The sequence below is a fragment of the Ochotona princeps genome, chromosome 2 (genome assembly GCF_030435755.1).
Source record: "Ochotona princeps isolate mOchPri1 chromosome 2, mOchPri1.hap1, whole genome shotgun sequence".
NCBI classification, from domain to species: domain Eukaryota; kingdom Metazoa; phylum Chordata; class Mammalia; order Lagomorpha; family Ochotonidae; genus Ochotona; species Ochotona princeps.
In genome coordinates, this window is record NC_080833.1 from 44,407,677 (window position 1) to 44,419,032 (window position 11,356).

The window sequence follows — 11,356 nt, forward strand, 5'->3', positions numbered from 1 at the left end:
TCCAGGGTCTAAAAAGATTCTTAAGAAGGTAATGGTTTATCACAAACTTAAATGGGTGGGGGCTCCAGTTGCAGCTGCTGCTTGATAATGCTGTCCTTCTGGAGCTGAGCACAACCTCTGATGTGGGATATGCAGCTGCAGAGCAGGCAGACACATTTTTCTTCATTTTGAATCACAAGAACTCTCCCAGGCAATTTGCTGCCATTGCTGGGAAAAGCAGTAGGGGTTTGTTAGTTCTTCAGATTTGTGCCGCAATCTACTGTAGGATCTTCATGGTCTCATCATCTTATAGGACATGGTACTTGACATTGGATTGATGACATTATGGTGGAAACAGCTTGGACACTGTAGATTCCCTAGGTGTTTGGTAAGACATGTGGGTAAGATCCCACGTCATGGCATTTCAGGACTTCTTACGTTCCTGTCAATGTTTTTTCTTTTTTGTAAAGGGTCAGGTAGGAGACAGTTTTAGCTTTAGGCTTATGGTCTTTCTTGAAACTACTTAGCTCTGCTGCTAGAGTGCAAAAGCAGCCATAGGCCACATGCAAACTGTATGTATGGCTGTGTTCCAATAGAACTTTAGGGCATAGCGTGAGACTGCTAATGCATAGCAAGTCAGGTCTATTTTCTCCAAGATAACAGACTGGTCTCGCCTATTTTTCCTTCCATTAGCCTGGGCTTCTTGACAAAATCATTGTAGACTGGGTGGCTTAGACTTCAAATGCTTCTTTTTTCACAGTTCTAGAGGCTGCGTTTGTGAGACTGGGGTGTCAGCCTGGCTAGATGCTGGTGAGAGTCCTCTTCTGTCGACATTTCAGGCTCCCAACTTCACATTGTATCCTTAGCAGGAAGAGGAGCAGAGAGCTCTCTGGAGTCTCTTCTGTGAGCACACTAATCCCATTCATGAGCGTTCCACCCTTTTGACCACCTCCCAAGGCCCCACCTGTTAGTACCATCACCTTGGGGGTTAGGATTACAACATGTGGATTCTCAAGGAACACACACATTCAATTCATAACAGTGGGCCTCTTAGAAATTTGGTATTGGTTGATGTCATATTTGGGCTTTTTTTCTCTCACTCATATGCCAGGTGACCTAAAATACTGGTGGATTTGGGAGGTGCTCAGACTTAAATAAAGATCTCTCATTGGTCCAAAACACAACCTGGGTGGTTCTTAACTCAGTTTATGTGAACTGCAGGTACAATGGGTTTGATGCATGTGCAGTAAACTAAGAGCTGTGTGGTCTCACTTGAGAACATCGTCCTGATAGTCCTTCCTTCTTGGACCTCCTGATTCTTTCCTCAGTACCTTGCTCGGGCCGTTTTCTTACTCTTTGTATATTGGCTGTAGGTCCAAGCTGCAAAGAACCATTCCAAATCTTGTGGAGGCTTCTCAATTTCTATAGAAAAATTTGAGTTGCTATTTGGCTTAATTGAGCTGTCATTTTATTTCTGTCCTCAGCTTCTACAACCAATAACCACAGACATTGCCAAATGTACAATTGTATAGAGTGCCATTACCATCATATAACTCAGAGTCCCCACCCTTCTTTACCCACTGCCAGTCTACCTCAGTCTTAAGACAAGTGGTACTATTATGTGCCAGGAATAATCATATTCCTATCTACCACTCACTGCCAATTTCTTATTGCTCTATAACTTGTGGGTATTACAGCTTCGGAATTCCACTGAGAAGTTCGCTCTCTACTATTCCTTTCTTAGATTATGTTCTCCCAGAAAGCAGCTTCAGAGACAAGAGTGTGTTCATTTTGGGATATTATCTAGGGAAAATGGAGGTCTGGGAAAAGGAACAAGGGAACAAGGGAAGGCCAATATGAATGTTCACTATTGAGCTAATCACTAATCTGGGTCATTAGAGCTCTATACCACTGAGACTGAGTTCCCAGCGCCTGCATGGATTGCCCCATCAGATAGCTTTTACATCTCCTCCTTCTAAACATTTTTTGGGTCCCCAGCTTCAATAAATTCAGCTTCCTTTGCATACTCCTAGGGCTTTGTGGCCATATGTTGGAAGACATCTGGCCATCTGCATTCAGTCAGCTTGAAGAATTCAGAATGAAAACATAATTTTATTTTATTTAGTAACATCATTACAAAAAGAACATGATTTTTTTTTCCTAAAGGAGGAAACATGAATTTCCAAATAAATTATATAGTAGGTGACTTTGAATTTCAGATCTTCTCTTGGTTTCCTTACAGCCAATCTTCATGTGTGCCTGTCATTTGAAACACGTTCATGGAAAAGATTGTGGAGGTTGAACCACGGCATTGATACATGCCACCAGGATTTGTCCTGCAATTTCCACTCTCTCTTCTGTTTTTTCCCATCTTTCCTAAGCTTAGATTACTCCCAACCACCTCCTCGCTCCTTTTCCCCAAATATGCAAGTGACTTTGCATTTTTTTCTAGCCAAATGAGAACTCTTCAGAATCCAGTTTGTTACCCTGTTCTCCAGCATTTCATCTCACACTGCAGTTAGTTAACTGGAAGTCACTAGGCTGAGATGGCTCTGACGCCTTTGGTTCCTAGATAAGCAAGTGAAAACCCAACTCTATATAAACAATAAAGTGAAACTTAAGCTTAACCAGTCAGAAACTATGAGCTGACTTCTAATGAGAGACTTCCCACTTGAACCAATCAAGGATTTTCTTTGTCTTGCTTCTGTGAACACCTTATAACATTTTTCCCTTTGAGCCCTCACGGAGTGTTGCACCACTTGTGGTCTGGTGCTGCCTGATGCATGAACCACTAAATGTTCTAGTAAACTCTTTAAAATTTTAATGTGCCTAAATTTATCTTTTAGCACCACCGTTAAAGAAAAATAGGAGCTGCAGAGTAGTTAAAGTAGTAAGCACAGATTCCACACGGAGCTACCACAGTAGGAGAAGAGATCTCGGCATAGAGCTAAACACAGTAATGAAATATGGGGATTTATTGCCCAAAAGGTAGGAGATATTGGATGGAAAAAGACTAAAATGAGGTTTTAGTGGATAATGGGAGATTCCAGCTAACATGAGTGGTCCCTGCTGAGGGAAGTTCAGGAAGTCCAGATACCAGAGGAAGAGGTTCAGGCTGAGGAATCTGATGAAATGTCACAGGTGTTCAGATATCAAGGGTGGCCAATTCTCTCTAAACCAACCTGTGGGATTCTTGCAGAGACCAGACTCTTCCAAGGATGAACCTGGAAGGTACCAGTGAAGACTTACTGGGAAAGGGAACATAGAGGGGCCTGTCCAAAGTTTGGTCAAGGAGAAAACCTTTGGCTGTACTACCTCCTGTGAAGTTCACTTTTTAAAATACCTCCTTGTTTGTACTCACGATTTAAAATATCTATCCTTGTTTCCTTACGATTGCTTTGTGATCAGTGATGTATATCTTACAACTTGTGGGACAGTTTTCCCATGAGCCTGTTAGAGATAGCAATAAATCCAAGCTAACAGTTTTTGCTTCAGCACCAAACATATAGCCTGGCAAAGAGTCTTAAGTGCATGTTAAGATATTTTTTGCTGAATAACTGAATGGATGGATGAGAGACTGGACTATGAGACTCTGGCCTGTGTTGAAGATGTCAAACCTTCAGAACTTCTCTTTTGTAGACTGGTGATGGGGGTTCTGGTCCCATGTACAGCTGTCCCACTTAAATTATTTGTTCTTCATTTTTTTTTTTTTTTTACTAAGCCCCAAAGACCTCCAGGCACAATAACCTCTTTGCCTGTACAAGATTTGCAAGTCATCAATTCCTGACCATGGGCCATTTCCTTTGTCAAGGGGAGAAAGTGATTCCCAGCAGTCTTCTGAATTTACAAAGAAAAGCTGTCCAGATGTGTCTGGCCCACCTCTCTCTGCTCCCTCTCCCTAACAGCCCCCTAATTTTGCCTCCAAATGAAATTCATTCCTGGCAGAGGGAGTCCACATGCAGCTTCTTTCAAGCTGTGGGGGAGGGCAGATGGTTCCAGTCAGTGTTTTCTTTAGTTGCAGATTTTGTTCCTTAAGGCAAAACACAGGCTGTGGGCACCCAGATTGGCTTATGATGAACTCCTGGGATGGGGCAGAGTGGTTCTGGCAGGCTGGGTCAGTGCAAACAGGAAGGGATCTGGGTGTTGGTACCTTAAGAGTCATGGTGGGCTCTGGGGTCAAGGCTAGAAGAGCTATCTATACCTGGACACCCATGTGCACTGGGTTGTAAACTTAGAGTTACATTCTGAAACTTTGTCTTTCTGAGACCTCATGGCATTTGGGAATAGTTAGGATGTTCTAGAAGAGTTAGGTTTTATCTTGAAAAACAGGGCTCCTTTGTTTGGAAGATGAGTATAGAACATGATGAGACAATTTGGTAAACGAATTTCAATTCAATAAATATTTGTTGAATACCTAGTATGTCCCAGATGTGTGTGTTTATGGAGTTGTCCTCCAACAGAATGTAAGTCACTTGCAGATGGGGACTCTTGGCCAAATACAGAAATTCAAAGGGCTTGGTGGTTTAATGAATGATCACTTCTTCCATGCCAGACCCTGTGCAAGATGTCCAAGATCAGAGATGGATGTGATTTCTGAAATCAAGTTCACTGTCTAGCAATTACAATGGCATAGTAGAGTGTACAAAGTTCAGAAGGACACAGAGAAACAGCACTGCAGTCTGTCTCTGGAGGCCAAGGACATGCCACAGAGAATATGGGTTCGAATTGTTTTGAAGGAAACGGGATATCTTCAGAGATCTGTAAAGGCTCACGTGCATTAAAGAACATGTGCATTTGGGGCAAACTCTTGAGTTGTTCATATCTTCAGAATGTTCATTTCACAGTTATTTGTTAGACACCCACTGTATGGCCAGCGGTGTTCCAGGTGCTGTAGCCAAATTAGACAGCATTTCTTTCTCTTTGTATTAGTTTGCTATGACTACCTCTACAAAGCGCCACTGGAGGGCCTGAGTAAGAGAAATGCATCTTCTTAATTTTGGAGGCAAGAAACTGAGGTCAGGATGCTGGAGGGACTGGCTTCTTCTGAGCACACACTCTCTGGCTTCTTAATAGTTATTGTTGTGCTCTGTCTTGATAATTATCTGTATGGCTCCGTGTTCAAACTGCCTCTTTTCACAAGAACCAATCATATTATATTAGTGCTCACCACAAAGACCTCATTTTAACTTAATGACCACTTTCAAAATCATATCTCCAAATGCAGTCAAATTCAGAGGGACTTGATATTGGGATGGCACCACATGGACCTTTGTGTTTTGAGAGAGCGACACACAATTCCTCCTGTAACACCAGTGGAGCATTTGTATTTGAGATTGAGGCAGTGAGCGTTTCTGTCAATAAACAAACTTGATGATGTTAGGTAGTAGTAATGCGGCTATGGAAAAATGAATTAATAACATAGAAATGCAACATTCATTCAGAAATTATTGTTGGAATCCCTTTTATGAGCCAAAATCTGGGTTAGTTACTGGGGCTTGAAATTTCATCAGATATGACTCTTGCCCTTAAAAAGTTCACAGGGTAGTCAAGGAAACCTACCTACGCTCAAGGAAGTAGAATATAGAGTATATTCTAGTATATTCTATATAGAATATAAAAGTACACCCTTAGTGGGGTGGTAATTCAATGGTTAAAGGGAACACCAGAACTGTCTGAGCTGACCAACTGGAGGTCAGAGGTCATGGTAGAGGGGACATATCCAGTATCATGCTATGGGGCAAAGTATTCTCCATTGATGCCTAGGTCCTTGACCATTGTCTGCACTTAAGGCCAGCAGACACAGAGGTCTAGATATGAGGTAAGATATAAAATACCAGCAGTAAGTGTTTACTAAGGATAAAGACCTGGACTTTAGTGAACTTTGGACAAAGAATTAAAGTACAGATCCCTGTGAGAGGGATTGTGTCAGTTCTGACTAGGATAGGAAAAGAGCAGGCAGGTGCTCTCAGAAGGGGAACTACAAAGAGCAGATGGAGCCTGGGGAGAAATGCACTTGGGGCATGCTAAATTGGAGAACTTTCACTGCTCCTTCAGTGAGCAGGGGCAGGGAGATGCAGCACAATCCCTCTGACATTGTTTAAGGCAATGGATCCCAAAGTTAATATGCTCAAGAGGTAGTTGGAGAGGCTGTTAAGTATGCAGCTTAACAGGCCTTCCTCAGCAATGTCTAGTGGGCACTATGTACTTCAGTGGTGCAATCTTGCATTCAGCATTTTGAACAAACCACTCTCTGACCCCAACATTTTTTGGATGTAGGGAGGTAGATCCCTGATCACACTTTGAAGAATTCTGCCTCTGCATTGTTAGTTATATATAGAACCTAAATTGATTGTATGAGGAGTGGGATATTGTTTTCTCTTAAAAGAGTAGTTAAGGCACTCTCATTTGGGTGGCACAGTCCTTAGCTAAAGCAATCAGGCAAATATCGTTGTGTACACTTGGACCAGTAGATCCTGACTAGCAATCTCTCTCTCTCTGTCTCTCTCTGTTTCCCTTTTTTTTCCCCAATAAATAAAATGTATCTTGACAATACCCTTCTCATTGCACGTTATATCTCAGTTTTCTGCTCACCTCCCTTTCAGTTCATTCTTACTGCCTGGGCTTGCACCTCTCAGGGAAAAGACTAACATCTTAATCCCCACTTCAGGCTGTGCTTTCCAGGGTGCCTGTCTTCTAGGCTAGGATGTGGCTAGCATTTAGAGACACAAACTCAGGTCTCAAGTCTTTGAGGTGCTTACTATAGAGAAGTGATTTCTCTTACAGCTTCAGTTCCTCTTTTTCCAAATGAGGACAGCAGGCTTTATGATTTCTAGTGCCCTTCTATTCTCCTATTCTCTGATCCTGTTAGGTTCCCCTAAAAGACTATGAATTTTCTTGCTAAGTAGTAAGCCACAAACTCCTTTCATCTCAGTCATATTTTTCCCCCATGACTCTTAATGAATCCTGGTTTCTTGGGCAATTTTTATTAAAAAAAAAAAAAAAGAAAGAAAGGGGAAAGCAAATTCGGAAACTCATAGTCCTTATGCCCCAAGGAGATTTTCCTAAAAACAATCTTTTTTTTTGAGGGGGATGCACGGGGACGGGGCATGGAGGAGAATGAGCAGAGAACTTAGTTTGTAAGGAAATTCAGTCGTTCTAAAATGGTCTTTGAAACCAAAGACTGTAGAAAAGTTTAAGGAAAAGGACCAAGTGATTGGGGATAAATAGTTCCATATGAGTTTCTGAATATAATATTCCTCCTTGTACTGCTCAATTCTGGGTGAAAGCAGAGACTGCATGCTTGGGGTGTGCTAACAGATGTGTGTTTAGGTTTAATGGAATTTTTAGAAGGGTCGAGAATTCCCCCCAAGGGTACTTATTCCACTCTGCTCTCCAAAGGTCACCAGAAGCCACTCAAGGTCCTACCTCCATTTGGTTTCCAGGCCTTGGAGATTTTGTTCACTTTTGTGATAAATTACTCGGAGAAGTCACCAATAGTGGTCATAATACTAACAACAACACAGCCAATGCTGCTTACTGAAGGTCCAGAGCATTAACTCGTTTGAGTTCCTCAACTGAGGAGTTTAGTAACTCATCCAAAGTTACATGGTTGGTGTTAGAGGTGAAATAGAAATCTTGAACTGTTAAGGGCCAAGTTTCTCTGCTTTGGTCATCATGTGAAGTAAGAAGGGGGCATTAGCTTGGGCAGTAGTCTGGACAAGAAGCCTTTCTGGGCAGCAGATGGTGACACAAATGCTTGGGCCCCTGTGCTCATGTGCAAGATTTGATTGGAGACCTAAGCTACTAGCTTTGGCCTGGTCCAGCACTGGCTGTTGAGGTTATTTGGGGAGTGAAACAACAGATGGAAGATCTCTCTCTCTCTGTCACTCCCTCTCTCCCCTGACTTCAGTCTCTCAAGTAAAAAAATAAATCTCGAAAAAAAAAAAAAAGCCTGCCTGTACTATTTCCTAGCCATAAACTTTGGGCAAGGCATTTGACCTCCTTGTATCACATATTCAAGGAAAAAAAATCATCTGAGCAGGACCTTATACATGGTATTCAAACATTTGCAAATATAAAGATTAAAAATATAGTCAAATTAATAGAGCTGGAGGATTATGAGTGATGTTTTTAAGCATTTTTTCTTTTCAAAAAAAGTTAGCTCTGAGTTATTTTATTATCATACACACTAATGTGAACTGAAAATTCATGTTTACTTTATTTTTTAGCTTGACCTGCTAGTAAATCTTTAGCTTCATTGATTTTGGCTGTGATATAAGGAGATCCTCCTTTGTCTGGGTGGTTTAAGAGCATAATTCGTCAATGTGCAACTCTTGTTTTTCCTTTATTGACAGTTGGGCTTACACTAAGATTAATGCTGCTTCTCGTTTTGTCATTTTGGGTTCAAATCCACCTCTGTAATAGCCACACTGAAGGCAAATTTTGGTAGACTTTGGAAAACTTGTTTTATTTGAGGCTCCATTTGCTTGATAGCTTGCAACATATAACGACCTGCAAATCCTGCAGCAGCAATAGTCAATCCAACTGCTACCATTGTACTGGCCATGGCGTGGGTGCAGATCCCCTACCTCCACTGGCAGCGCGGCACATCCCAGTCCACAGGCCGCAGCCACCGCCAGAGCCCTGACCCCAAAGCAGCGACCTGCAAGCAGCCACGCCGACCCGCTGTGCAAAGTATTTTTTTCTAAGAAGGAAAGACACACACACACAAAAAGATAGCAAGTGTTTGTGAATTCTACAGTTGGCAGCCGAATGTGTTTGAGGGAGATGTCAATGTTGTTCCGGAAAGGGTATTTAAATAAGACTAGTTATGGGAAGGCATGCCAGAAGTGAGTCTAGCAGGAGAAGTTGAAGCACATGGGTGGGGAAGGAATGCTAAATTTTTGTGTATAATCACCTAAAAAGTGCTATTTTTTTCTGGATATCCAATAAGTTACGATGCTATTGATGACCAAGTGGCTAGATCACCCAACCTGCCCCGTTTTACTCTGAAGTATGTGTTAGGTCACATTTCTTATAGACGTATCCATATTTTCATACCAATGAAACATGGGTGGAAATTTCACATGACATACTAGCAAGTTGCATGATCCACAAAAAGTTTTCTCTGTGTAACTTCCTCTTTCCTTATATGCAGACTGGTCATTGACACCAATGATGAACTGGTCGCCTTGTGGAAGATAGTTGGTCTTCTCTGAACATGGGTCCTGATGTGACAGTGTGGAGCAAAACTCCATGGATACTTGCCCTGCCACTGGTTGGGATTTATAAGAACAGAAGAGCATCACACCTTCCAGATTTCACTGTTTTCCTCCCCAGAGCAGTAGTGCCATATTAGTTAATACGATATTAAATTTTGGGCTTCCTCAGGCAGGGACCACAGGAAGAGGATTAAATGTTTTAAAACCTGGAGTTGAGAGGTGTGAGGGAGTCCTCTAACATGTTGGCCTAGATGCAGAAAAATGGAACTTCCCGTGCCTGAGGATGGAGGTTCCATGTGCAAAGAATTGGGCCTTTGGGATGAATGCCATGGGGCACTAATTGCTTCATTTCTCTTCTCCTGTGTTATAATCTCTGTAATTCTCTCAGGACCTGAGCAATGTTGATAAAACACTCCAATTTGGTATCATCTAGGCTTTGGGAAATTAAGGGAAAGCCAAGGTCTACGTGTGGGAGGACCAGAGAAATTGCCTGGACAGCTTGGGGAAGCCTGACTGGGTAGGCTTGAATGGCAGGCAAGCTTGAAGCAAAGTGCTGGGAGCAGAGGAGGCCACCGAGCATTTGAAGCTGAGAAGTATATGGTGATGGTGTGGATGCGGTGTACTTTGGCTTCTGATATGCAACTTGAAGTTTCATTTGGGTTATGGCTCCCTAGATTCTTTTGATTCTCCTTAGACTGGTGATACTTGGAGGACTTAACATTTTCCTCAACCATGATTACTTTTTATAAAAAGAAACCATGATAGAACAAAAAGAAAATACAAATCAAAGTAGCCAAGTATGTAGCATTCATCTAGCAGACAGGAGACATACAATCAGTGGAAGCCTCTTATTTTCAGGTTCACTATCAGACTGATTATAGCATTTTAAAAGGAGGAGTTCCTGGCACTATCTACATTTGAGTGTAGAAAAAATGTCTCAGTGATTGAAGACTGTTTCGTAGGACAGTGATCTGCTCCTGGGTGCTAGAAATGCTGAACCTCCTGGCATAGAGAATTTCTGATGGCTGCTCTGGAGCAGCTAACATAGTAAAAATCCAAGTGTGCCCCTCAGGCCTCTGTCTTTCCTTTTGCGCTCAGGGCAAGCAGTGGTGAGTCTCTATTTCCATCCTACTTCTTCCTAATGCTTCCTGGCTTTCCTAATGATGCTTCTACATGGCTAGAATGTCAGGTCTGTGGAGAAGAGAGGTCATCTGGCTAGTTCAGTGTGGAATCCCTAGCATATTCTTAAACACTGGGAAGTCAAAATCCCCTTCCCAGCATGATTGGCAGAATGAAATGGTGTATCCTTTGACACATAGTAGTGGCAGATGCTTAATAAATATTGATTTATTTCACTATATCTTTTCCTCTGAGGATGTTTTCATTTTTTAAAAATTAAAAAAATTTATGTCACTGTTTAATAGGCACTGGGATTTCCCTTCCCTCTCCCCAAGTTCCCTCTCCTCCACTCTGTTCTCCCCTCCAGTCTTACAATGGGTGTCTTTCATGAATCAAGTCCATCATGCTGTCACTGAGGTGTCTCCCAGTAATGTAGGAGATTATCAGTCATTTGGTTGTGAGTTCATTCTTGTAGTGCATGCATGAGGACTTCTCTGTGTTTCTACCTATGAACATATTAATTTCTGTACTTTTCATAATCCATCCCCTTTAGTATAGTCCACCACGGGGAGAAAAAAAATAGTGAGCCTTCATTCACATACATATAACAAAGGTATCAATGTGATGCTAGGGTGGTGAAAAAGAGTGTCCAGCCTTTTCACGTGTCCCAAGGCACTAGTGAAGGTACAGTGAGGGCTAGATCCTTGTTACTTATGCTTAGTAGAAGTAAGTGTGATAAAAGGAACATTAACAATATCAGGTGATTACAAGCAGTCTCTTACAGATGATTAATTAGTGGGTTACATTGCAAGGTCTTATTTTGAAGGGTACGAACAACTAGGAGGTGCAACAAGGTAGAATTCACAGAAAAAATCCTTACAGTTGACATCGTATTATTTTATATTAAAGTAGACATATGATATCTGAACTTTTGAGATTGACTCATTTCCCTTAGCATATTGGTCTCCAGCTCGGTCCATTTGGCCAAAGTTTTATATTTCATTTTTTTCAATAGCTGAGGAGTGTTCCATAGAGTA

The 11,356-nt window shown here is 41.8% G+C and overlaps 1 pseudogene; it reads right to left on the bottom strand.

The window, feature by feature from the left end:
- Window positions 1-8,196: 8,196 nt before the first annotated feature.
- On the bottom strand, window positions 8,197-8,615 carry LOC101528716 (mitochondrial import inner membrane translocase subunit TIM14-like; annotated as a pseudogene).
- Window positions 8,616-11,356: the final 2,741 nt, after the last annotated feature.